Source organism: Mus caroli, unplaced genomic scaffold (assembly GCF_978045245.1).
Source record: "Mus caroli unplaced genomic scaffold, Mus_caroli_1 scaffold_5, whole genome shotgun sequence".
Lineage (NCBI taxonomy): Eukaryota > Metazoa > Chordata > Mammalia > Rodentia > Muridae > Mus > Mus caroli.
In genome coordinates, this window is record NW_028227260.1 from 153,670,696 (window position 1) to 153,694,116 (window position 23,421).

The 23,421-nt window shown below is 44.0% G+C and overlaps 2 pseudogenes; both read right to left on the minus strand.

The window, feature by feature from the left end:
• The window catches only part of LOC110288980 (formylglycine-generating enzyme pseudogene), a 39,312-nt pseudogene extending 27,156 nt beyond the window's left edge, over positions 1 to 12,156 (minus strand).
• Positions 12,157 to 12,622: 466 nt separating this feature from the next.
• Positions 12,623 to 20,298, minus strand: LOC110289098 (uncharacterized; annotated as a pseudogene).
• Between the last annotated feature and the right edge of the window lie 3,123 nt (positions 20,299 to 23,421).

Here is a 23,421-nt window from a genome sequence, read left to right on the forward strand (position 1 = left end):
ACTGAGACCGAACTTAAGATGTAGAGAGTAAGATTTAATAAAGCAACAACAAGAAAGCACATAAAAAGCACATAAACCAGAGCTCTGGGGTCGAAACTCATACACCAGGCATGGTGTAGAGGAGAATCGACCACGACCCAAATTTTTTACAGGCTTATATAGGAAAAAGCCAAGTGGAGGAGTGGGGCAGGGAAAAGTACAAGTTTGCTTAACTGAGGGGTTTTGCCAAGGGTTTTACGTAACCAAGGGGTCGTGTCCTATATTTTGGCAATGTACCCGATCTATTGGAACATTCTGGGGTTGTTCCAGGAGGCCCTTATCTCAAAAATGTTCTTGGAACAGTCCTCAGTTAGGAGGGGTAGGACTCTGGGGCGAAGAGTTCAGGTCTTCAGTTGGGAGGGGTTGGACTCTGGGGTGAAGAGTTCAGGTGGCCAGTAATTTTCCTCCTTCATTGACATTAGCTCTCAACTGCTGTTTCAGTTGTCTGCTACCTGCTCCCTCCACTTCAGCGTCATGGACTACTAAGCATCTGGAACCATAACCTTAAAATAAATTATTTTTCCATAAGTTATTTTGATCATGAAGTTTTATTAAAGTAACATATCCAGAGTTAGTTCAATAGATTGGATCAATAATGTTAATACAAAAAAAAAATTAGAAGTGGTAAAGCAAAACCAGTAAGCACTATGGGAGTTAAAATCAAATCTTTTATAGTCAATGTGTCAGTAAATTGGTGTTAGAGACAAAATTGCTTATGCAATGTGGCAATTTCACTTGTAGATAGTTTGGAAAGTTTCATAAATCTGGCATTGGATAGTAAGCTTCATCAAGAGTAGAACTGTACACTTCAATTTTGACAGTTAGTGTTTGGTTTCAGACCCCAGAACAAGGGACTGAGGTGCATATCAAAACCGATCTGTGGGAACTATCCCCCTCTCCACTTGCCTAATCCTGAGAGTGGGATTTGTTCCCTTTTCTCTGGTCCTGATCCTGGGACCCCCAACTCCACCAACTACCAAGACCGTGGGCCTAAGAGTTTCAAGAAAGGCTGGCGTGGTGGTGCATGCCTTTAATCCCAGCACTTGGGAGGTAGAGGCAGGCAGATTTCTGAGTTCGAGGCCAGCCTGGTCTACAGAGCGAGTTCCAGGACAGCCAGGGCTACACAGAAAAAACCCTGTCTCGAAAAACCAAAAAAAAAAAAAAAAAAAAAAAAAAAAAGAGTTTCAAGAAAAAGGTTTACTCCCTAAACTCCTTAACTTTATCTTCTGTCCCCTAATATCCAGGTGTTTTCTCAAAACCTGCATACAGGAAAGCTCCCAAACAGTTACTCACAGCCTCACAGACTGCTTTAATTGGACCTACACATTCCTACTCAGAGATGATCCCACAACCTGGACAGCAGGGAAACAACCAGTTCTTCCATGACATGACCAACATTCCAGCTCTTTTAGTCCAAATTCCAGAATTGTGTCCCAGTGTAAGCAGGGAATAGTCATAGATGATTACACCACATGATGCGTTTATAAAACGATAAAAAGAAATAGAATATGTTCTATGGATGTGTAGTCAGGAAAGGGATGTCTCAACGGGCCCATGCCAAGGCATCCCTTTCCCCCTCCCCTTCCTGAGTGACCAGCCACACGAGTTTATTCAGGGCATGGGGAGGGGAGTTAAGAGGGTAATAGGGGCAGAGAAAGAAGAGAGGGGGAGAGAGTAGAGAAGTAGAGGCCAGCCACGACCATGTGGAGAGAGGGGGAAGGGAATGAGGAAAGGAAGGGAGAAATGAAGAGCCAAGAGGGCAAAAAGTAGCAACTGGGAATAAGAGAGCAAGAGATCCAGAAAGGGAGGAGGGGGCAAGCAGCCCTGTTTATAGTAGGTCAGGCCTACCTGGATGTTGCCAAGTAACTCTGGGGTGGAGTGTAGACAGAATGTTAACACCATCCATTATTCACTGGTTTCAGACCCAGTACAAAGGACTGAGGTGCATATTTTAAATATCAAACCCTACCTGGCCTCCAGATTCTCTCATCATCCTTAAACTCCTTCCTGGCATACTCTGCCCCCAACCCTGAACTTTCCAGCCTAGGGGAACTTTTTGTCCCTTCTCTCTGTGTACACCCTCTCTCTTTCTCTCCCCCCTACCCCCACTTTCACCAAAGTGACTTCTGTGGCCTTGTCACAAATTCTAACAATTTAGATAGTGCATACTAATTTTGGGGCTTTATTTCAGTCTCATCAGAAACTGTTTTATTACTGCGGTGATCACATGCATTAATAACTCCATTTTGACAGTAGCAACAGACTTTTTTTCTAGTTTTTTCAGCCCCAAGTGTCAAACCCAGTAACAAATCCATTTCTTATATTCTTCTAGTCAGACAAAGTATACCAGACTTCAGCTAGAGCAATGGTTCTCAACCTTCTTAATGCTGAGACCTTTTAATATACTTCTTCATGTTGTGGAGACCCCAAGTATAAAATTATTACTGTTACTACTTCATAACTGTAACTTTGCTACTGTTATGTTATTGTGATGTAAATATCTAATATGTCAGATATCTGATATGTACCTCTGTGAAAAGGTGGTTTGCCCCTTCAAGGGGCTCACAACCCACAAGTTGAGAACCATTGATCTAGAGAAATATGAACCAGACCTGTGAAAATGGTCAAGTATTTAGCCCCAATTTTGTGAATCAAGGTCTTTTCATCTAGCCAGTACTTTTGTAGATGCAAGAGTCTGGGTTTGGATATTTCTGAAAGTGGCAACAACCACCTTTTCATTTAAAGCATATTTCCATTACGGCAATTGTTAGAAACAATGTTATTCATAAACAAGGCCTGTTGAGTCATGTTATAGGTATTTTCGTGTGAATGAAAATATCATGATCCACAGAAGGCAATAGTATGAAAAAGAAGGAGTAATAAATGCTCAAAATTGTGTTTCATGTGTCATCAATTTCTAAAATGGACTTACAGGCATGATATCTGCAACAGCTCAGGCCATAGCAGAAATGAATTTGATGATCTCCTACAAGGTTTCAGCTTCTGTTATAGATTTTATAGCACTTAGGAAAATAAAAACCTTTATTCTTCCTACCAGTACCTCCATTAAGCATTAGAGAAAGGATTTGATTTTTCCTTCCTTTTCCTGAGATTCTGTTTTCTCTTTGTTGAACCAACCAAAAAAGGATGGGAAGGGGAAGAAATCAAAGAATTGATGTTCTACAAACATTTTCCACATGGGCCAAGAAATGCAGGCAAACAATTCTTAGTACATGTAGGATGCACTCTGATGTGGAAATATAATTTAATGTATGTATAACTGTCTAACATCATATTGATCCTCACTCCAAATGAGACACAACACCCACATGTCTCCAGTAGCCTTTGCCTGCATTGAGCTTGGTAGGTAGAGATATTAGGCATCTATGCTTAATAGAGTGATCACAAGTATTTCACAAAACAGCCCATTCTACTCAAGGGGTATTTATGGCATTAAACACAGGGTCCATGGCTCCAGTTTATAACTATTTTCTTCCTGAAAAGTACTCTGGTTGTGTTGTAGAAAAAAAGTGGAATCAAAGGACACACAGGACAAATTATTCTGAGCCTTTAGAAGGAATTATTTTTATTATTATTATTTTATTTAGAAGGAACAACCTGACAATTATTTTTCATTCTGTATGATATAGTAATGATTTATGCCTTATCAGATGGAAATATACAGTTTTAGTATTTCTTTTTTTAATATATTTTATTACGTATTTTCCTCAATTACATGTCCAATGCTATCCCAAAAGTCCCCCATACCCTCCCCCCTCTCCCCCATTTCCCTACCCACCCATTCCCTTTTTTTTTTTTTTTTTTTTTTGGCCCTAACGTTCCCTTGTATTGGGGCATATAAACTTTGTGTGTCCAATGGGCCTCTCTTTCCAGTGATGGCCGACTGGGCCACCTTTTGATACATATGCAGCTAGAGTCAAGAACTCTGGGGTACTGGTTAGTTCATAATGTTGTACCACCTATAGGGTTGCAGGTCCCTTTAGCTCCTTAGGTACTTTCTCCAGCTCCTCCATTGGGAGCTCTGTGATCCATCCACTAGCTGACTGTGAGCATCCACTTCTGTGTTTGCTAGGCCCCGGCATAGTCTCACAAGAGACAGCTATATCAGGGTCCTTTCAGCAAAATCTTGCTAGTGTATGCAATGGTGTCAGCGTTTGGAAGCTGATTATGGGACGGATCCCTGGGTATGGCAGTCTCTAGATGGTCCATCCTTTCATCACAGCTCCAATCTTTGTCTCTGTAACTCCTTCCATGGATGTTTTGTTCCCAATTAAAAGAAGGGGTACAGTGACCCCACTTTGGTCTTCATTCTTCTTGAGTTTCATGTGCTTAGCAGATTGTATTATATATCTTGGGTATCCTAAGTTTTGGGCTAATATCCACTTATCAGTGAGTACATATTGTGTGAGTTCCTTTGTGATTGTGTTACCTCACTCAGGATGATGCCTTCCAGGTCCATCCATTTGCCTAGGAATTTCATAAATTCATTCTTTTTAATAGCTGAGTAGTACTCCATTGTGTAAATGTACCACATTTTCTGTATCCATTTCTCTGTTGAGGGGCATCGGGGTTCTTTCCAGCTTCTGGCTATTATAAATAAGGCTGCTATGAACATAGTGGAGCATGTGTCCTTCTTACCGGTTGGAATATCTTCTGGATATATGCCCAGGAGAGGTATTGCTGGATCCTCCGGTAGTTCTGTCCAATTTTCTATGGAGCTGCCAGACTGATTTCCAGAGTGGTTGTACAAGCTTGCAATCCCACCAACAATGGAGGAATGTTCCTCTTTCTCCACATCCTCACCAGCATCTGCTGTCACCTGAATTTTTGATCTTAGGAATTCTGACTAGTGTGAGGTAGAATCTCAGGGTTGTTTTGATTTGCATTTCCCTGATGATTAAGGATGTTGATCATTTTTTCAGGTGCTTCTCAGCCATTCGGTATTCCTCAGGTGAGAATTCTTTGTTCAGTTCTGAGGCCCATTTTTTATGGGGTTATTTGATTTTCTGGAGTCCACCTTCTTGAGTTCTTTATATATATTGGATATTAGTCCCCTATCTGATTTAGGATAGGTAAAGATCCTTTCCCAATCCCTTGGTGGTCTTTTTGTCTTATTGAGAGTCTCTTTTGCCTTGCAGAAGCTTTGCAGTGTCATGAGGTCCCATTTGCCAATTCTTGTTCTTGCCGTGCAAGCCTTTGCTGTTCTGTTCAGGAATTTTTTCCCCTGTGCCCATATCTTCAAGGCTTTTCCCCACTTTCTCCTCTATAAGTTTCCGTATCTCTGGTTTTATGTGAAGTTCCTTGATCCACTTAAATTTGACCTTAGTACAAGGAGATAGGAATGGATTGATTCGCATTCTTCTACATGATAAAAACCAGTTGTGCCAGCACCATTTGTTGAAAATGCTGTCTTTCTTCCACTGGATGGTTTTAGCTCCCTTGTCGAAGATCAAGTGACCATAGGTTTTTGGGTTCATTTCTGTGTCTTCAATTCTATTCCATTGGTCTACTTGTCTGTCACTATACCAGTACCATGCAGTTTTTATCACAATTGCTCTGTAGTAAAGCTTTAGGTCAGGCATGGTGATTCCACCAGAGGTTCTTTTATCCTTGAGATGAGTTTTTGCTATGCTAGGTTTTTTGTTATTCCAGATGAATTTGCAGATTTCTCTTTCTAATTCGTTGAAGAATTGAGTTGGAATTTTGATGGGGATTGCATTGAATCTGTAGATTGCTTTTGGCAAGATAGCCATCTTTACAATGTTGATCCTACCAATCCATGAGCATGGGAGATCTTTCCATCTTCTGAGATCTTCTTTAATTTCTTTCTTCAGAGACTTGAAGTTTTTATCATACAGATCTTTCACTTCCTTATTTAGAGTCATGCCAAGATATTTTATATTATTTGTGACTATTGAGAAGGGTGTTGTTTCCCTAATTTCTTTCTCAGCCTGTTTTCAGTATTTCTTATTATTTTATTGTGGAGGTAAATTACCAATTGCTGGCAGCATATAGTTTAGCCTTAAAAAGGCTTTCATTCAATAGCTATAGTCAAATACTTTCCAGTTAAGAATGTTGCATTTTTTGTTTATATTTATATTTGTATTATTTTATTTGTTTTCCAAGACAGGATCTCTCCCTGTAGCCCTGGCTATCCTGAAACGTACTATGTAGACCAGACTGACTTCAAACTCAGAGATATGCCTGGATCTGCCTCCTGATTTCTGGGATTAAAGGCATAAGCCACCACCATTCAGCTGAATGTTAAGGTATTTACCCTCCAATGAATTTGCTTGAGACAGCAGAAAATTTATTAATGACATTAATCATACGGTGGGAGGGGCAAGATAGGATCTTTACTGTTGTCATGTGCTTTGGACACTAGGGTTAGCAATGAATTCACAAAGGCCATATTGCCCAGAAAATCAATATTCTTCGCCTCAGCATTTTATTTCTACATGGGGATACTGCCAGATGGATTGCTCATCTGGGTAAGGATCCACATAAATACTAATAAATAACTCATCTATAGTGCTGTGATGGTTTGTATATGCTTGTCCCAGGGAGTGGTGGTGTGGCCTGATTGGAGTAGGTGTGTCACTGTGGGGGTGGGTTTGCTGCTGGTGTTTTTGGTGATCATCCCATGATAGTGGCATCTCCAATACCCTTGGGTCTTCTGCTACAACTAGGCTTTACCAATAGCCTCTCATAGGCTCTCTTCATGGTTACAAGTCTCAACTTCTTTCCATAACCCCTTTACTCCTGGGCCATTAATTTCAACTGAGGCTGGACCTTCCTCAATGGCCTTCCACGGCCATTCACAAAGCCAAGCTTCAGCTGTTATCCAAGATGCCTTTATGCCTTCAAAACCAGTACCACCTGGGTGACTCTTACACATTACCAACTCCACATGCAGCAGAAGATACAACCAGAGCTATCTCTGGAGCATAGCTTCTTTCTGCTCTCAGAAAATACTTCCCAGAAGACTTCACCTCAGTGATGCTGGTCTCTTCTTAATTACCACTAGTGAGAGACCAAACTGTGGGAAACCAGACCTTCAACAACTCTCACCCTGAAGATCCAGCTGACCCTTTGATGGGAGCGGTATCACGCCCTCCTTCTTGTCTCCACTTGGCACCTGGGATTGTTTTGATAAAGCCTGCATTCCAAGATAAATTGCAAGATGTTTGAAGCCTGCAATCAGCATCCGCCCCAGATGTCCATCCCTTTCTCTGTACTTTTATTTTTCCCCCTTGGCCCCTCCCTATTTTATCCCATTGTGTGCTTATAATCAGGCTCCTAGCCTCCATTAAACAGGCCTTGACAACTCTTTGCATGGTCTTGCTCCGTTTTCTCGCCCGTTTCTTTTTCAGGGTTGGTCCACCTCGATCCCATGTATAACTAGGTCCTGTGGGTCGGGATAACCACTAATTTCTTAGCTCCAGCTAACCAGCATCAATTGTCACAGTAGTCCCTTTTATTTTTCACTCTAAAGTCAGACCCACTCTAAAGTCAGCTCCTGCAAGTAGCTGCCGAGTTCTGCTCCTTGCAGGAGCTGGAACATGCCCCCCCCTTTTTATCTATTACATTATCACTAGCTTTCTCTTTTCCACCTGCTTCACTAACTAACTTTGGCTGTCTTGGATCTTGATCTGTAGATTGACCTAGAACTCAGAGATTTGCATCCTTACCTCCTGGAATTAAAAGTTTGTGCTACTACCCCTGTGTACTACAATTTATTCTGTCCCACTCTATCAATGAACTCAGACATCTCCTTGGCTTTGTCACCTGGCATTAAAGGTGTATACCAACATGGTGGACCTAAACTTACCTGGGAGAGATCTTTCCCCAAGGTCCTACTCCCTTAATCTAGTATTTTCTAGAACTTAGAATTTAGCTCTATTCTACTTCCTGATGGCCCTTTAATTGAACTCTTGAACCATTTACTTTGTAATTTTCCTTTCTCGGCTTGCTACACTTGTTTAAAATGTTCTTCATGAGTGTCTTAGTCATGGTTTCAATTTCTGCACAAAACATCATGACCAAGAAGCAAGTTGGGGTAGAAAGGGTTTATTCAGCTTACACTTCCACATTGCTGTTCGTCACCAAAAAAATCAGGACTGGAACTCAAGCAGGTCAGGAAGCAGGAGCTGATGCAGAGGCCATAGAGGGATGTTACTTACTGGTTTGCTTTCCCTGGCTTGATCAGCTTGCTTTTTATTTATTTATTTATTTATTTTTTTTTTTTTTTTGGTTTTTCGAGACAGCCTTTCTCTGTATATCTCTGTCTGTACTTGAACTCACTTTGTAGACCAGTGTGGCCTTGAACTCAGATATCCACCTGCCTCTGCCTCCCAAGTGCTGGGATTAAAGGCGTGCTCCACCACACCTGGCCAGCTTTCTTTTATGTGGAACCCAAGACTACCCGTCCAGTGATGGCACCACCCACAACGGGCCCTGTTCCTTGATCACTAATTGAGAAAATGCCTTGCAGGTGGATCTCATGGAGAGATTTCCTTAAGGGAGGCTCTTTTCTCAGTGATAACTCCAGCTTGTGTCAAGTTGATGCACAAAACCAGCCAGTACAATGAGATGTAAAAAGAGAACAAAGTCTATTCTGGGCACTTCTGAGACTTCCTTTGTCAATGTAATTAATCTGGGTATCTTTACCTTAGCCTCAGGCAGATACTCCGACTAGAGCAAGAAGTAGCAGCATTCACCACCAAAACACCACAAAACATTCTTTATTCCACATACTGAAATTCTTCTTTTTTAAAACCTCTTGGGCAAGGTCAGCCTAGTACAAATCACTCTCAACAACAAAATCTTCCATATTCCTATTAGGATGGCCCATTAAGCCCCATTTAAAGCATCCCACTCCTTTCAAATCCAAACACACTAAATCCACATTTTCCCAAAAAGTACATGGTCAGGCCTATCATAGCAATACCCCACTTCTACTACTAATTTCTGTCTTAGTTAGAATTTTACTGCTGTGAACAGACACCATGACCAAGGCAACTCTTATAAGGACAACATTCAATTGTGACTGGCTTAAAGGTTTAGAGGTTCAGTCTATTATCATCAAGGCAGGAACATAGAGGCATTCAGGCAGGCTTGGTGCAGGAGGAACTCTGCATATTCATCTGAAGGCAGCTAGCAGTGTACTGGCTTCTGGGCAGCTAGGATGAGGGTATCAAAGCCCACACCCACAGTGACATACCTACTCCAACAGGACCACATCTTCTAATCATGCTACTCCCTGGTCTGAGCATACACAAACCATCACAGGTTTGGAGATCTGAAGACCACTTTGATATCAGACATAGAGATGCAGAGTTTGGAGTTTGCCTAGGTATATTCATTTCTTACTTTGGGGATTAGTTATAGGATTGGATGAATATCAGAAGAGACTTTGTACTTTGGAGTTTTAAAATTGTTGAGACTGCTATAGACAATTGGGGACTTTTGAAGTTAGACTACATGTATTTTGCATTATGCTATGATTCTGTATGGCCCCATAGATTCATATGTTCAAACAAGCCTACTGGGGCCTGGGAGTGGAATGTGATGGTTTGAATATGCTCAGGCCAGGGAGTAGCACTATTAGGAGAAATTGCCCTGTTGGAGTAGGTATGACCTTGTTGAAGTAGGTTTGTCACTCTGGAAGTGGGTTTTAATATCCTACTTCTAGCTGCATAAAAGCCAGTATTCTCCTAGTAGCCTTTAGATGAAGATATAGATCTCTCAGGTCCTTTTGCACCATGCCTGCCTAGATGCTACCGTGTTTCCACCTTAATGATAATGGACTAAACCTCTGAACCTGTAAGCCAAACCCAAGTGAGTGTTGTCCTTATAAGAGTTTCCTTTGTCACAGTGTCTATTCATAGCAGTAAAACCCTGATTAAAACAAGTGCATAAAGACATATGTTTGACATACACAGTCAGACCACACTGAGTGGGGCAAGATACCGAAAAGCATGGAAAAAGGAAAATCCTTTGAGTAATTGTTATTTTCAAGAAAATCTCAGGTCTAGCAGGGCACAAGGTTCTTATGAATAAATGTATTCTCACCTACTTCCAATGTGGAATTGATATATTTTATTTTTGTGCTCCAACTTCCAAGATTTTGAGATGATTTTCAGGAGTTACTAGAATGTGCATCTTAAAATACAACACAAATTGGGCTATATTTCAGCTTAAAATGAACCAACTTGTCCCGCACTCACACAAGGTAAAGGAAAAATTACTCTGTAGAAGTTGTAACATACAGGGTTTTGAGCTTTCCAACTACCCAGTGACTTCTGGGAAATCACCTCAGACAGTTCTCTACCTTCTTCCATAAGCTCCATCCATGGTGGAGAAAGACCCCCGGAGGGAGACCCTCACTCAAGTCTTGGGAATAGCGCTCACCCAGTGAGGCACTAATACTGAACTTGCTGTAATCACACGAGGCAGTTTATTGGAAAAGAAGTGGAAAGAGACCTCAGACTAGCATGCTGGAGTCTAGACTCATACACCACGCAGGAGTAGAGGAGTTCGAACCCGACCCAAACTCTCTACAGGCTTATAAATAAAGGCAAAAACCACAAAAGAGGGGGAGGATTGCGGAGGGAATAGGGGAAGTCCAAGACCATAAATTTCCTAACAGTTAGGACATGTGCTACATTAAGCAACACACCTGGGGCGTTGGAACATTCTGTGGTTGTTCCAGGAAATGTTTTTCTTAAAAATGTTCTGGGTACAGTCACCCAGTAGGGGACTGGGTCCCGAGGGTGAAGAGTTCATGTTCTCACAGGCAGCTAGTAATGTTCCACTCTTCATTCCCCACTTCTTTTTAGTAGCTCTAATCTTAGAGCGATTCTTCAGCTTCTTGTAGAACCTGATACTGCTGCCGTAGGACCATTACCTGAACAGCACTCACCCTTTCTTTTATAAAAGCCATCAGCCTATTGAGAATACATGACCCGAAGGTAAGTAAGAGCACAAGAATTATTAAAGGCTCAGCTAGGGTGGATAGAAGGGTGGTAAACCATGGAGACTTATTAAACCAACTTTCAAACCATCCCTGCCTGTCTTCTCTCTCCTTTTTACATATATCTAAGCATTCCCTGAGTGTGGCCATAGAGTCCCTGATCACCCCTGAATGATCAACATAAAAACAACATTCTTCTTTTAGGGCTGCACAGAGTCCTCTTTCTTTGAGGAATAATAAGTCTAGTGCCCTCCTATTCTGCAGCACTACTTCTGACAGGGAAGTTAAAGACTCTTCTAATTTGGTTATGGACTGTTCTATAGCTCCTAGATCAGTATCCATAGCGGTACGTAGTTCTTCATAATATTGGGGGGTCTGAATCAAGGCAGTGATACCTGTGCCTACCCTGGCCGCTATTCCTAGTCCTAAAAGCACTGCTAAAGTTAAGGTGATGGGTTCTCTCTTCCAGCAGACCCGGTGATCAAATTCATCTACAAAGGAGCTATCATCATGGAATAGGAGACTGGGAACAAGTTGAACCAGAATGCAGAACTCTTTGGAATCATTAAAAACAGAAGTAGACACACAAGGAGTGAGATCTGTGTTGCAAGCCCATACTTTGTCTCTGGGGGGCACTAGATACTGTCACCTTTGCTAGACTGAACGTGCTGGGTCTGATTACAGAGGTGCCGTCTGCCATGAGGTACTGGCCTAAACAAAGTCCACTTCCTGAGACTGCTGCCAAAGTCAACTTTCTGTTTTTCCCCCAGAGGCATTGAGAATGGTCTGCAGTTTTATTATAAATTCTGATTTGAGCAATCCCCTCATAATAGGGGGGGGCTAGAGGCATAGCACAGCCAGCAAGACTAAGTAATGTTGGGATTGGTACGGTTGAGGACCAAGAATGCCCCTTGTATTAGGCTAAACAGGCGATTTTTGGTATCTGGGGGCATGAGGGTGGTTGGAACCAGATCCAAGGAAGGAGTGTGAGCCTTGGTCAGATAGTCTGATGGAGACACAGGGATGGTAGGTTTGGGAAGCAGTGATGGAGGCTTTTCAACTAGAACAGAGTTAGGTCCTACTGGTTGGGTTGGGGGACTACTGAGGCTCAAACGAACCATGACTGATGACCCTGGATTTCCACGCTAGTCATAAAAAACCAATCCCCACTGCATGCCCTTTATCCACGCCTTGGTGTCATAATTTTTTCCTGTAAATTTGATCAGTACTCTGTCTAAATCACCAGAACGACAGTCGGCCCTTTTATATAGTTCCATTATGGCATGCAGTCCAGGCCCTGGTTTCTGAAAAGAAAACTCAGCCCTGTCAGGAACATGACCACTAGCCCATTTCCAGTCACCATCATTGGAAGTAACACAATTCCATTGGCCACAATAATGGGAAGCTGACCCTCTGCACAAGGATCACTTGCTGTGTTCTGGGCAGCAGTAGAATCCATAGCTCCTTACTTGATTAGGGGGAGTGCTTCTAGCAGCTGGAATAATCTGTTTGAGGCAGAAAACTAGGTCTGGCCACCATGTCCCTGGCGGCGCTGTTCTAGAGGTGGTAAACAATACCTGGTCCAAATCAGGACTGAGAACCTGCCAAGTTAGAGTCAGAGGCTGGTGTGGGTTGTGGTTCTTTATGCCCAGGGTGACTCTTGCGACGCAAGCGAAACTTAAGAGGATTGTCAGTGGCTGCCATCATCCAGTTGTTTTTATAGTTGTCTTCGTCTTGGCTGGGTGCCTTCTTGACATGGGAGGCGTGGATCCAAGCAGCAATCCCGTCTACTTTTACTGCCTTGGGGGTGGTCAACAACACCAGATACGGTCCTTTCCACCGGGTCTCAGGTGTGCCAGCACGATGTCGTGACCAAGACAGAGTCTCCAACCTGGAACCCGTGAGGTTCCCGGCATGTAGGCTTCTCTGATCTGGTTCCAGATCTGTGTTTTAACAACCTCTAGTACCTTTAGGTCAGCAAAAAGAGCAGAGGGTGAGGATGAGTCAGTGCCAAGATCCAATATCCCACCTGACTCAGTTAAGGGGGGCGGTCCCCCCAAAAGAATCTCATAACGGGTAAGACTGAAATGTCCAGGAATGTTTCAGACCCTGAGGAGCACGCAAAGGGAAGGAGAGTCACCCAGTCCTTTCCTCTGGTCTCCATGACTAATTTAGTAAGGGTCTCTTTTAGAGTCCTATTCATTCTTTCTACCTGTCCTGAGCTCTGGGGTCTATAAGCACAATGTAACTTCCAATTAGTCCCCAATTGTGTGGTCAATTCCTGACTTACCTGGGCAACGAATGCCGGCCCGTTGTCTGAGCCGATTACCTTAGGGATCCTGAACAGAGGCAGGATTTCTTCAAGAATCTTCTTGGTTACCACTTGAGGAGTCTCAGACTTGGTAGGGAAAACCTCTACCCATCCTGAGAAGGTGTCTATGAAGACTAATAGATATTTATTGCCATATTTTCCTGGCTTGATCTCAGTAAAGTCTACTTCCCAATATGCTCCAGGCCTGTCTCCCCTAAGCCTTTGTCCTGGTTCTTTGAAAGGCCGTGCTGCATTAGTAAAGGAGCAGGCTTTGCAGGAGTCTATCACTTTTTCAACCACTGAGTTGAGCTTTAACACATGGTACTTAGAATTTTTAATCAGGTCTTTTAGTTTGTTTGCTCCCAGGTGAGTAAGCTGGTGGAGGCGCATCACATAATCTTGTCATTCTTTTGAAGACAGGATGATCTTGCCATCTTTAGTTTTAGCCACCCCATGGTGGCTAAACATTTGGGTTTTTCCTTCATCTGACATTTCTTCAGTCATGTCATAATCTTTAAATGGGTAGGTGAAACTGACATTTGGACTGGCCTGCGGTTCAGACAATGATTTGGTTGTCAAAATAGTTTCTCCTTGGGCTGCCTGCTTTGCTGCCTGGTCAGCCATCTGATTCCCTTGTGTTACGGGATCTTGCCCTTTTTGGTGGCCTGGACAATGAACTATAGCCACCTTTTTTGGCAGATGTATAGCCTCTAGGAGAGCCAGGATCTCTTCCTTATTTTTAATTTCTTTGCCTGCTGAAGTAAGTAGGCCCCTTTGTCTATAGATGGCTCCATGAATGTGGGCTGTGGCGAAAGCATAACGGCTGTCAGTGTAAATGTTGATCGCCTTACCTTCTGCCAGTCGCAGAGCTTGAGTTAGCGCCAGGAGCTCAGCCTTTTGAGCAGAAGTTCCTTCTGGGAGACTGCTGGCCAAATTACCTATTTTCCATCCACCACCACTGCTCCCACTTTTCTTTTTCCCTCTAATACGAAGCTGCTACCATCTGTGTACCAGTCAGGCACACCTGGCCAAGGTTGATCAGTCAGGTCCTTTCTGGTTCCGGTCTCTTCAGCAAGGATGTCAGCGCATTGGTGCACTGGGGTGGAGTCATCTGTCTCGGGGAGGAGAGTGGCAGGATTGAGGATGGCAGGTGGGGCAAAAGTAACTCGATCATTTAACAACAGGCTCTAGTAGTGGGTCATCCGGGCATTAGTCATCCAATGGTCAGGGGGCTTCCTCACAATACTTTCTAGAGCATGGGGAGCAATTACAGTCACATGCTGACCCAGAGTTAGTTTATCAGCATCTTTGACAAGTAGGGCGACTGCAGCAATGGCTTTTAGGCAAGAGGGCCAACCACTGGCGACTGGATCTAGCTTTTTTGATAGGTAGGCCACTGGCCGCTTTCAGGGCCCCAGAGTCTGAGTCAGGACTCCTCGGGCTATTCCAGCCCGCTCATCAACGCATAGGGTGAAAGGCTTAGTCAAATTTGGCAAGGCCAAAGCAGGGGTTGCAAGCAGAGCAGCCTTTATGTTGTCAAAGGCTTTTTGGTGTTCCTCTGTCCAGGAGAATGGGACTTTTTCTTTAGTGAGTGGATACAGAGGGGCTGCCAGCATTGCAAACCCCAGTATCCAGAGTCTGCAAAAGCCTGCCGTCCCCAGAAACTCACGTACTTGTCGTGGGTTGGTGGGGGTCTGGATCTGCGTCACAGTCTTCTTTCGAGCTTTGGTGAGCCACCGCTTTCCTTCTTGGAGGGTATAACCTAGGTAGGTCACCTTGGTGCGACATAGCTGAGCCTTCTTAGCGGATACCTGGTACCCCAACTCACCCAGTTCGGAGTTTCTTGGTCCCATCGAGGCACAATTTCTGGGTTGAGGCTGCAAGCAGTAAGTCATCTACATATTGCAAAAGAGACACTTGGGGATTCTATGCCCTAAAAGGTGTGAGATCCCGATGGAGGGCTTCATCAAAGAGGGTAGGTGAGTTTTTTAATCCTTGCAGCAGCCTGGTCCAGGTCAGCTGACCTGTATGCCCTCCTTCTGGGTCTCGCCACTCAAAGGCAAACAGAGGTTGGCTACTTGGGTGTAATATGAGACAGAAAAAAGCATCTTTTAAGTCCAGGACGGTGTACCAAGTCCGTTCAGGTGGAAGGGAGCTCAGTAAGTTGTAGGGGTTGGGTACAGTTGGATGAATGCCCTGAACCCACTTATTGACTTCTCTTAAGTCCTGAACAGGCCGATAGTCATTGGTCCCTGGCTTAAGCACCAGCAGGAGGGGGGTATTCCAAGGAGACTGGCACGGGAACAATATACCCTGTTGTAGCAGTCTCTGGATATGTGGTCAGATACCTCTTTTAGCCTCCTGGCTCATGGGGTACTGCCGGACTGAAACAGGGGTGGCAGCCGCTTTGAGCTCGACTACGATGGGTGGCACTTGTCTGGCCAGTCCCATCCCAGCCTGCTCTGCCCAGACTTCTGGAAAGGCTTCCAGTCACTCCTCAGAGGGCAAAGACCCAGACTTTTGTTCATGGAGGCGGTACTCTTCTTCTAAATTTAGAATCAAACATGCTATAGGGGGTCTCTCCCCAGGTGACTTCTGGTCCCTTTGAGGTGAACTGAACTTGAGCCTTAAGTTTGGTCAACAAGTCCCTCCCCAGAAGGGGAGCAGAGCACTCAGGAATCACAAGAAAAGAGTGAGTCACTTGACTTTTTCCAATTTCTAAAACCCGCTTGGTGGTCCAGGGGTAAAATTTACTGCCAGTGGCTCCCATTACCATAGTCTTTTTGTTTCCTAATTGTCCTAATGGTTTGGTCAGGACTGAATTTTCTGCTCCCGTGTCCACTAAAAAATTAACAGGAGTCCCCTCCACAGAGAGCGTCACCCTGGGCTTGGGGAGGGGGACCGAGCCACGACTTCCCTAATCTTCTTCGAGGGCCAGCACTTTAGGTCCTCTCTGTCTCTTTTTGGGGCATTCTCTGGCCCAATATCCCTTTTCTTTGTAGTAAGCGCATTGATCTTTTTCAAGTTGTAGTCTCTGTCCTCCTGGAGGTCGTCTTGCCCTGTTGCCCAGGTACCCTGACTGTCCTCTCTCTGACTTTCCTTCACCTACTACTGCAGCCAAAAATCTTAGTCAAGTTTCTCTCCTGGCAGGGATCACGCCGATTCTCTCTCTCTTCTACCTCTTTCTTTTCTCTTTCTTGCTGCTCTTCCTCTGTCTCTCTTTTGTGATACACTTTCTCAGCTTCTTTTACTAAGTCCTGTAAAGGATAATCTTGGAGCCCCTCTAATCTCTGTAACTTTTTCTTGATATCAGAGGCGGACTGACCAATGAAAGCCATAGCTACAGCCGCTTGCTGTCCCTCCCAGGAGGGATCAAATGAGGTATACCTCCTGTAAGCCTCCATCAGTAGTTCTAAGAGAACAGAGGGCACCTCCACTGGATGCTGAAGAACCTCTCTTACCTAGGCCAAATTGATGGGTTACCGTGCAGCCCCCTTGAGCCCCACCACTAGAGTCTGGCGGTAAACCATGAGACGCTCCCTACCTTCCACAGTATTGAAGTCCCAATCCGGTCGGGCCAAGGGGAAGGCTGCATCTATAAGGTTGGGGAGATTAGTGGGGGTCCCATCTGGTCCTGGGACATTCTTCCTGGCTTCTAGCAGGATCCTCTCTCTCTCTCTTCAGTTGTAAAGAGGACCTGCAAGAGCTGTTGACAGTCATCCCAAGTGGGCTGATGGGAAAAAATCAGGGACTCAAGGAGTCCCATCAAGCCTGAGGGGTTCTCTGAAAAAGAGGGGTGATTAGTCTTCCAGTTGTACATATTGGCCGACAAAAACGACCAATATTGCAGTGGGACCAATTCCCCTGGGACAGGGGCAGATCCCCCCACATAAGCCCGTAAGTGTAGGGCAATGGTAGAATCCAGTCCTGATCCATATCCCTCTGGGCTGCGGCCCCTGCGGCTCTGAGTCCCTGCTGCTGGCCCTGTTTCAGAAGCCATCCTGGGGTCCACTGGGGCGGGCAGCTGTGGAGGAACGGTTTGAGGAACTGGTTGGGGGTAAGGAGGCGGAGGAGGGTCAAGGAGAGAGATATCATCAATTTCAGGATAGATCCGTGGGGGAGCCGATGGAGTTGGCACCAGCGGATACGAAGACATTGCTTTCGGTTTCGAGGCCACGGCCACAGTCGCTGCCTCAGCTCCCGATGTCGAGGGTCTTAACCAGGGTGGTCGATTTTGGAACAGGACCTGCCACACGATAATGTATGGGACCTGATCAGGGTGTCCCCCTGTGGCCTGAAAAACAATTCACTTGACAGCGAAGATAATAGGTAGGTTAAAAGTTCCCTCTAATGGCCATCCCACACCAAAGTTTGGCCACTCAGAGGAGCAAAAAGTTTGCCAAGGTCCCTTTTTGACCTCGACAGAGAGATTATGGGCCCTAGTTCTTACTTCAGTCCAATGGTCAAGAGTCAACGTCAAATGGGGTCGTCACTCTCTGTCCCATTTCGAGCTCGACAAAACACACCACAATAACAGACACCAAAACGAGAACAAAAAGAAACCAAAATCTGCATCTACACCATGTCGACCAGAGACACTGAAAAGAGTCAGTCGGCCTAGAACTAGGTCGCCGACACAGATCGTCAAGGAGTAAAACTACTTCCTGACTTTCCCCACGGGGGTCCACCAGGCATCCCTGGTCCTCCCCCTATCCTCCTCGGACATCTCCCAGGGCAAACAGACGGTGGACACCTGGACACGTCTATCCTTATCTACTCTGCTCTCCCTCCCGGAGCACAGCCTCAAAAAAGCGTCTGCAAAACTGAAACTGCGATCGCAGCAGATTCCTAGACAGAACACAGACACAGAACTGAAACCAGACACAAATCCTTACCTCCAAGTGGGTCTAGGACCCCTGGGTGGTCGCGCAGATCCCAGATGAGCCCCCAAATAAAAGATCCCCAAAGGGAGACCCTCACTCAAGTCTCGGGAATAGCGCGCACCCAGTGAAGCACTGAGACCAAACTTGCTGTAATCACATGAGGAAGTTTATTGGAAACAAAGCAGAATGAGAGCTCAGACCAGCATGCTGGGGTCGAGACTCATACACCACGCAGGAGTAGAGGAGTTCGACCCCGACCCAAACTCTCTACAGGCTTATAAAGGCAAAAACCACAAAAGAGGGGGAGGATTGGGGAGGAAATAGGGGAAGTCCAAGACCATAAATTTACCCAACAGTTAGGACATGTGCTACATTAAGCAACATGCCTGGGGCGTTGGAACATTCTGTGGTTGTTCCAGGAAATGTTTTTCTTAAAAATGTTGCGGGTACAGTCACCCAGCAGAGGACTGAGGCCCAAGGATGAAGAGTTCATGTTCTCACAGGCAGCTAGTAATTTTCCACTCTTCACCACCATCCCAGCTGCTTCTCCTCATGCATACCAGATCTTCTCTGACCAATGAGCCTCAGCAACTGTCATCACATTATCTGGAATGCATATTCTTCTTGAATGCTGCTGGAGGCCACACTCTCTATCTGCATGTTTTCATTCCAAACCTAGAGGTTCCTTGATACCTTTCCTGGATACTCTGACGATCTGAAAAGAATGCTCACCCTGGAATTTCATTTTTTTAAAGTTAGGTTGTCATGCTCCCTCTTTCACTTAACAATATAAAAATATTTCATACTGACTTAATAGCTACCTGGCGATATGGCTCAGCTCCCACACTAGGATGAGAACTCCATGAGGATAAGATCTGTTAATTTGCTGCCTCTGGTCATTGCAGTGTCCAAAACACTGCATGGCAGAGACCACTCACAGTGTTTATGGGACAAAGGTAAAACAAATGAACTGAGTGAGAATCCGTGGAATTGAGCATGTAAAATTAGACAGGTATGCCTGGGTCTAGCCATAAAGCTACCTACTAATGCACTTTGCACCACAGTCTAGGCTTGCAGGGCAAGATGAAGTAGGGCAACTGGAGACATGGCCAACAGAAATCTTTAAAAGGTTGAAATGAGATAGACCTTTCCTCATACCAGGGTGCTTGTATACTTGTTAGAATGTGGGTCCTATTCCAACGCCTTTACATGATACAAACTGTAACTATTGCTTTATTTACAGATAGTGGGATGTGATGAGAGCCATTTCCAAGCTCTTCAGATACACAGTTTGGGCAGATAGTTTCTCTGTAATACATATCTCTAGGCCAAAGCTTGGAAGCTTCTAGGCCCCATACGGTATAATCTTCCAAGCTGACTGATTCCATTCAACTTCTCTCAGCTTCTCAATATGTTGCTCTGCTTGGCATCATACAATAGTGGCAGTCTATTCTAATCTTCTGGCTCATTCTCATTCTCTGGCTCATCTTGTCATCCTCTGTGTCTAGCTTGTTCTTTCTGCAAACTGTCTCTGTAATAGTGTCCTGGGAAAATTGCCTTGCAGGTACACATTCCACCACAACCACCACCACCACCACCACAAAAACAACAACAACCTGTGCCTAGATCTAGCTTGTTGTCTCCCTGTGATGTTCTTAAGTTACCTCTCTTTCTGTTCCCTTCCAGCAACCTTGAGCAGGCTAAATCAGACCTTGTTTTGTCACAGTCCAGTAGCCCTCCTAGGGTGGAGTCTTCCAACCTAAGTGAAGTCTATTGTCCTGCCACATATGCAGCTTCCTGCAAAAAAACACTACCTGCTGAGCAGCTGAGCTTGTTTTCCTGAGGAGATTCTGTTGAAGTGGGGGATGGGTTTCACCCTTTAATTTCAGACACAAGAATTAAACATATGGCCTTGATCAAAAACTTTGTCTTAGTCTCATTTGTCTATCTTCTGTCTTTCCCATCCATCCCCAGCTCTCCTTCCAGGTACCCACTTCTCCATGGATGCTGGCAGCTACATCATTCCTGTGCTGTTCTCCTGAGTTGCGTGTATCTTCTGTCTGAATCATTCTGACAAACCTTGCTCTGATTTGTTAGTCTTCTCTCAATAAGAAGTCACTTGCAAAAATAAAGGCTTCCTTCTACAAAATAAACTTACCTACATTGTTTGCTATTAAAGGTGTAAGGGCCTGTCTGTATTCTAGCCAGATCATACAGTAATCCAGAATGTTTACATTCCAGCCAGATTACAGAAACCCAGAAGAACTTTGGCTATGATCGCTTGCCAGAGCAGCCATGTTATTGGGTATGAACTTATCAAAAGTCAAATTGGGGAGCCCTCTCAGCCAATCCAAGCTGCCCGGAGCAGCCTGCTATTGATAATCTTCAGAGGTCCGACTCGGGATATATGTGGGGGGTTCCCCACTAGGTTCTTTCACTATACCTGAGGGACCTCTATTCTACTACCACCTCTCCTCTACCTTCATCATACTTTTTGATGATAGAGGATAGAATCCCTTTTCCCACCCATCTTCCCTACTTGCTGAGCCTTATGGGCCAAACCAAGCTGCCTTGAACAGCCTGCTATCCCAGGGAGCCTCCTAGTCTTCACCACCTCTCCTCCACCTTCATCAGACTCCTGAACAATTCCTGAATTCTTCCCTTCCCCGACCCATCTTCATTGCTATCTGAACCCCCAGGGCCAAACCAAGCTGCCCAGAGCAACCTGTTATCTCAGGGAGAACACCATTCTCCTGCCATGTCCCCACCCAACTCCAGCAAACCTGTAGTTCCAGAACCATATAGACCACAGTTTTGGACCATTAAACCCGAGGATACACATCAGAGGTCTGCAACACCAGGTCCATTGAGATTAAACCCCTCCCAAAACCTACTACAACAAGAACATCCAGGGAACAAAACCATCCATATGGCTAAAGGCTCCTGAAATGACAAAGTCAAACAGCGTAATATGACACCTTTAAAGCACAGCCACCCGACTAGAACACACTTGGATATTCTAACACAAATGAATCACAAGAAAATGACCTTAAATCCAATCTTCTAAAGATGATAGTTTCCTTTAAAGAGGAAACAAACAAATCCCTTAAAGACATACAGGGAATAAAATTGTGTAAGACCTGAAAGTGGAAATAGAAGCAATAAATAAAACACAAACTGAGGAAATCCTGGAGATGGAAAACCTAGGAACAACAGATGTGAGCACCAACTGAATACAGTGGATGGAAGAGAGAATCTAACCTAAGAATAATAGGAATAGAGGAAGTGAAGAGTCCCAGCTCTGAGGTCCAAAAAATTATTCTCAGCAGAATTATAGAAGAAAACTTTCCCAAACTAAAGAAAGAGATGCCTATAGATATATCAGCTTATAGAATATCAATTAGATTGGACTAGAAAAGAAATCCTCCCAGAAAATAATTATCAAAACACAGGATCTACAGAACAAATAAAGAATGTTAAAAGCAGCAAGGGAAAATGGCCAGGTAAATGAAAAACAGGATCCATCATTGTGCTGCAAACAAGAAACATATCTCAGCAACAAATATAGAAATTGCCTCAGAGAAAATGGCTGGATTATTTTCCCAAACAAATTGACCCAAGAAGCAAGCTGATGTAGCTAATTTAACATCTAATTAAATAGACTATCAACAAAAATGAATCAAAAGGCACAGGGAAATGCAAAAGAGACAGGGAAGGATACTTCATATATATCAAAGGAAAAAATGGATCAAAATGATATCTCAATTCTGAACAACTATGCCCCCCAAACAAAGGTACCAACATTGCTAAAATTTAATTCACACATAGATACCCACACATAACTTAATACTGGGAAACTTCAACACACCTCTAATACCAATTGACAGGTCATTCAGATAAAGACTAAACAGAGAAATAATGAAACTAACAGATATTATGAATCAAAAGGACCTGACAGACATCTATAGAATATTTCACCCAAACACAAAAGAATATAACTTATTCGCAGCACCTCATGGATCTTTCTCCAATATTGACCATATAGCCAGTCGCAAAGGAAGCCTCAACAGATATAAGACAATTTGAATAGCACATTGTATCTTATGAGACCACATGGATTAAAGTGGTCTTCAACAACAATGGAAACACTGAAAAACTTTACACACTCACGGAAATTGAACAACACAATGATGTTCTGGTAAATCTCCAACCTAGAAAAGCTCAGGCAAAGAAATCACAACTCACTAAATAGGAATACAAGCTACACTCCTAGGTTGGGCATATCTATCATTACATTACTATATTCACCATCTATGAGATCCCTTATAACTTGTGATTTCTCCAGGCCACATGGTTCGTCTCCATTTTCCTTACACCTACTCCTCTCCCTCCTCTTCCATAGTCCTCTCTCTCCTCCTCTCTTCCTTCTCCTCCCAAATTTGCAGCTCCACCTTCCCTTCCACTGCCCAGTCACCTGCTCTAGCCTTTACTTTACAAGTTAAAATGGGGAGAAGGTACACCAGAAGTCACCAGTGATGAGTGATTCACTCATCATTTGCAACATGCCCTAGGATAGCAAAATTAGCATCAAAATAGATGTCCAGGGCTATCCACAACAGGAAATTAAAGACTTTCTGGAATTCAATGAAAATGAAGGCACAACATACCCAAGTGATTGGGACCCAGTGGAAGCAGTACTAAGAGGAAAGTTCAAAACATTAAGTGCCTCCATATAGAAATTAGAAAGTCTCTATACCAGCAATTTAAAAGTACACCTGAAATTTGTAGGAAAAAAAAAAAAAAGAAGCAAGCACACCTAACAGGAGTAGAGGGTAGGAAATAATAAAAATCAGGGCTGAAATCAATCTGTTAGAAACTGAAAGACTCTGAGAGGAGCCCCTTGCTCAGGCCTCAGGACAATACCCGACACCCAAGAACTCACGATAGACCGAGCTTGTTGCAAACCACATGAGGCTTTATTCGGGGAAAGCCAGAGCTCTGGGGACGTCTCATTTTCCATGCAGGGGTAGAGGAGTCGACCTCAAGGGGAAAGAGGACCCAGTTTTTATAAGCCCTCTGGGGGGAAAGGAGAAGAGGGGAGTAGGGGATTTCCAGATCTAAACAATGTCTATTCTAAAATTATTGATTCCTCAAGAAATGGGTATGGGAGAGAAACAAGGAAAGAGTCTAAT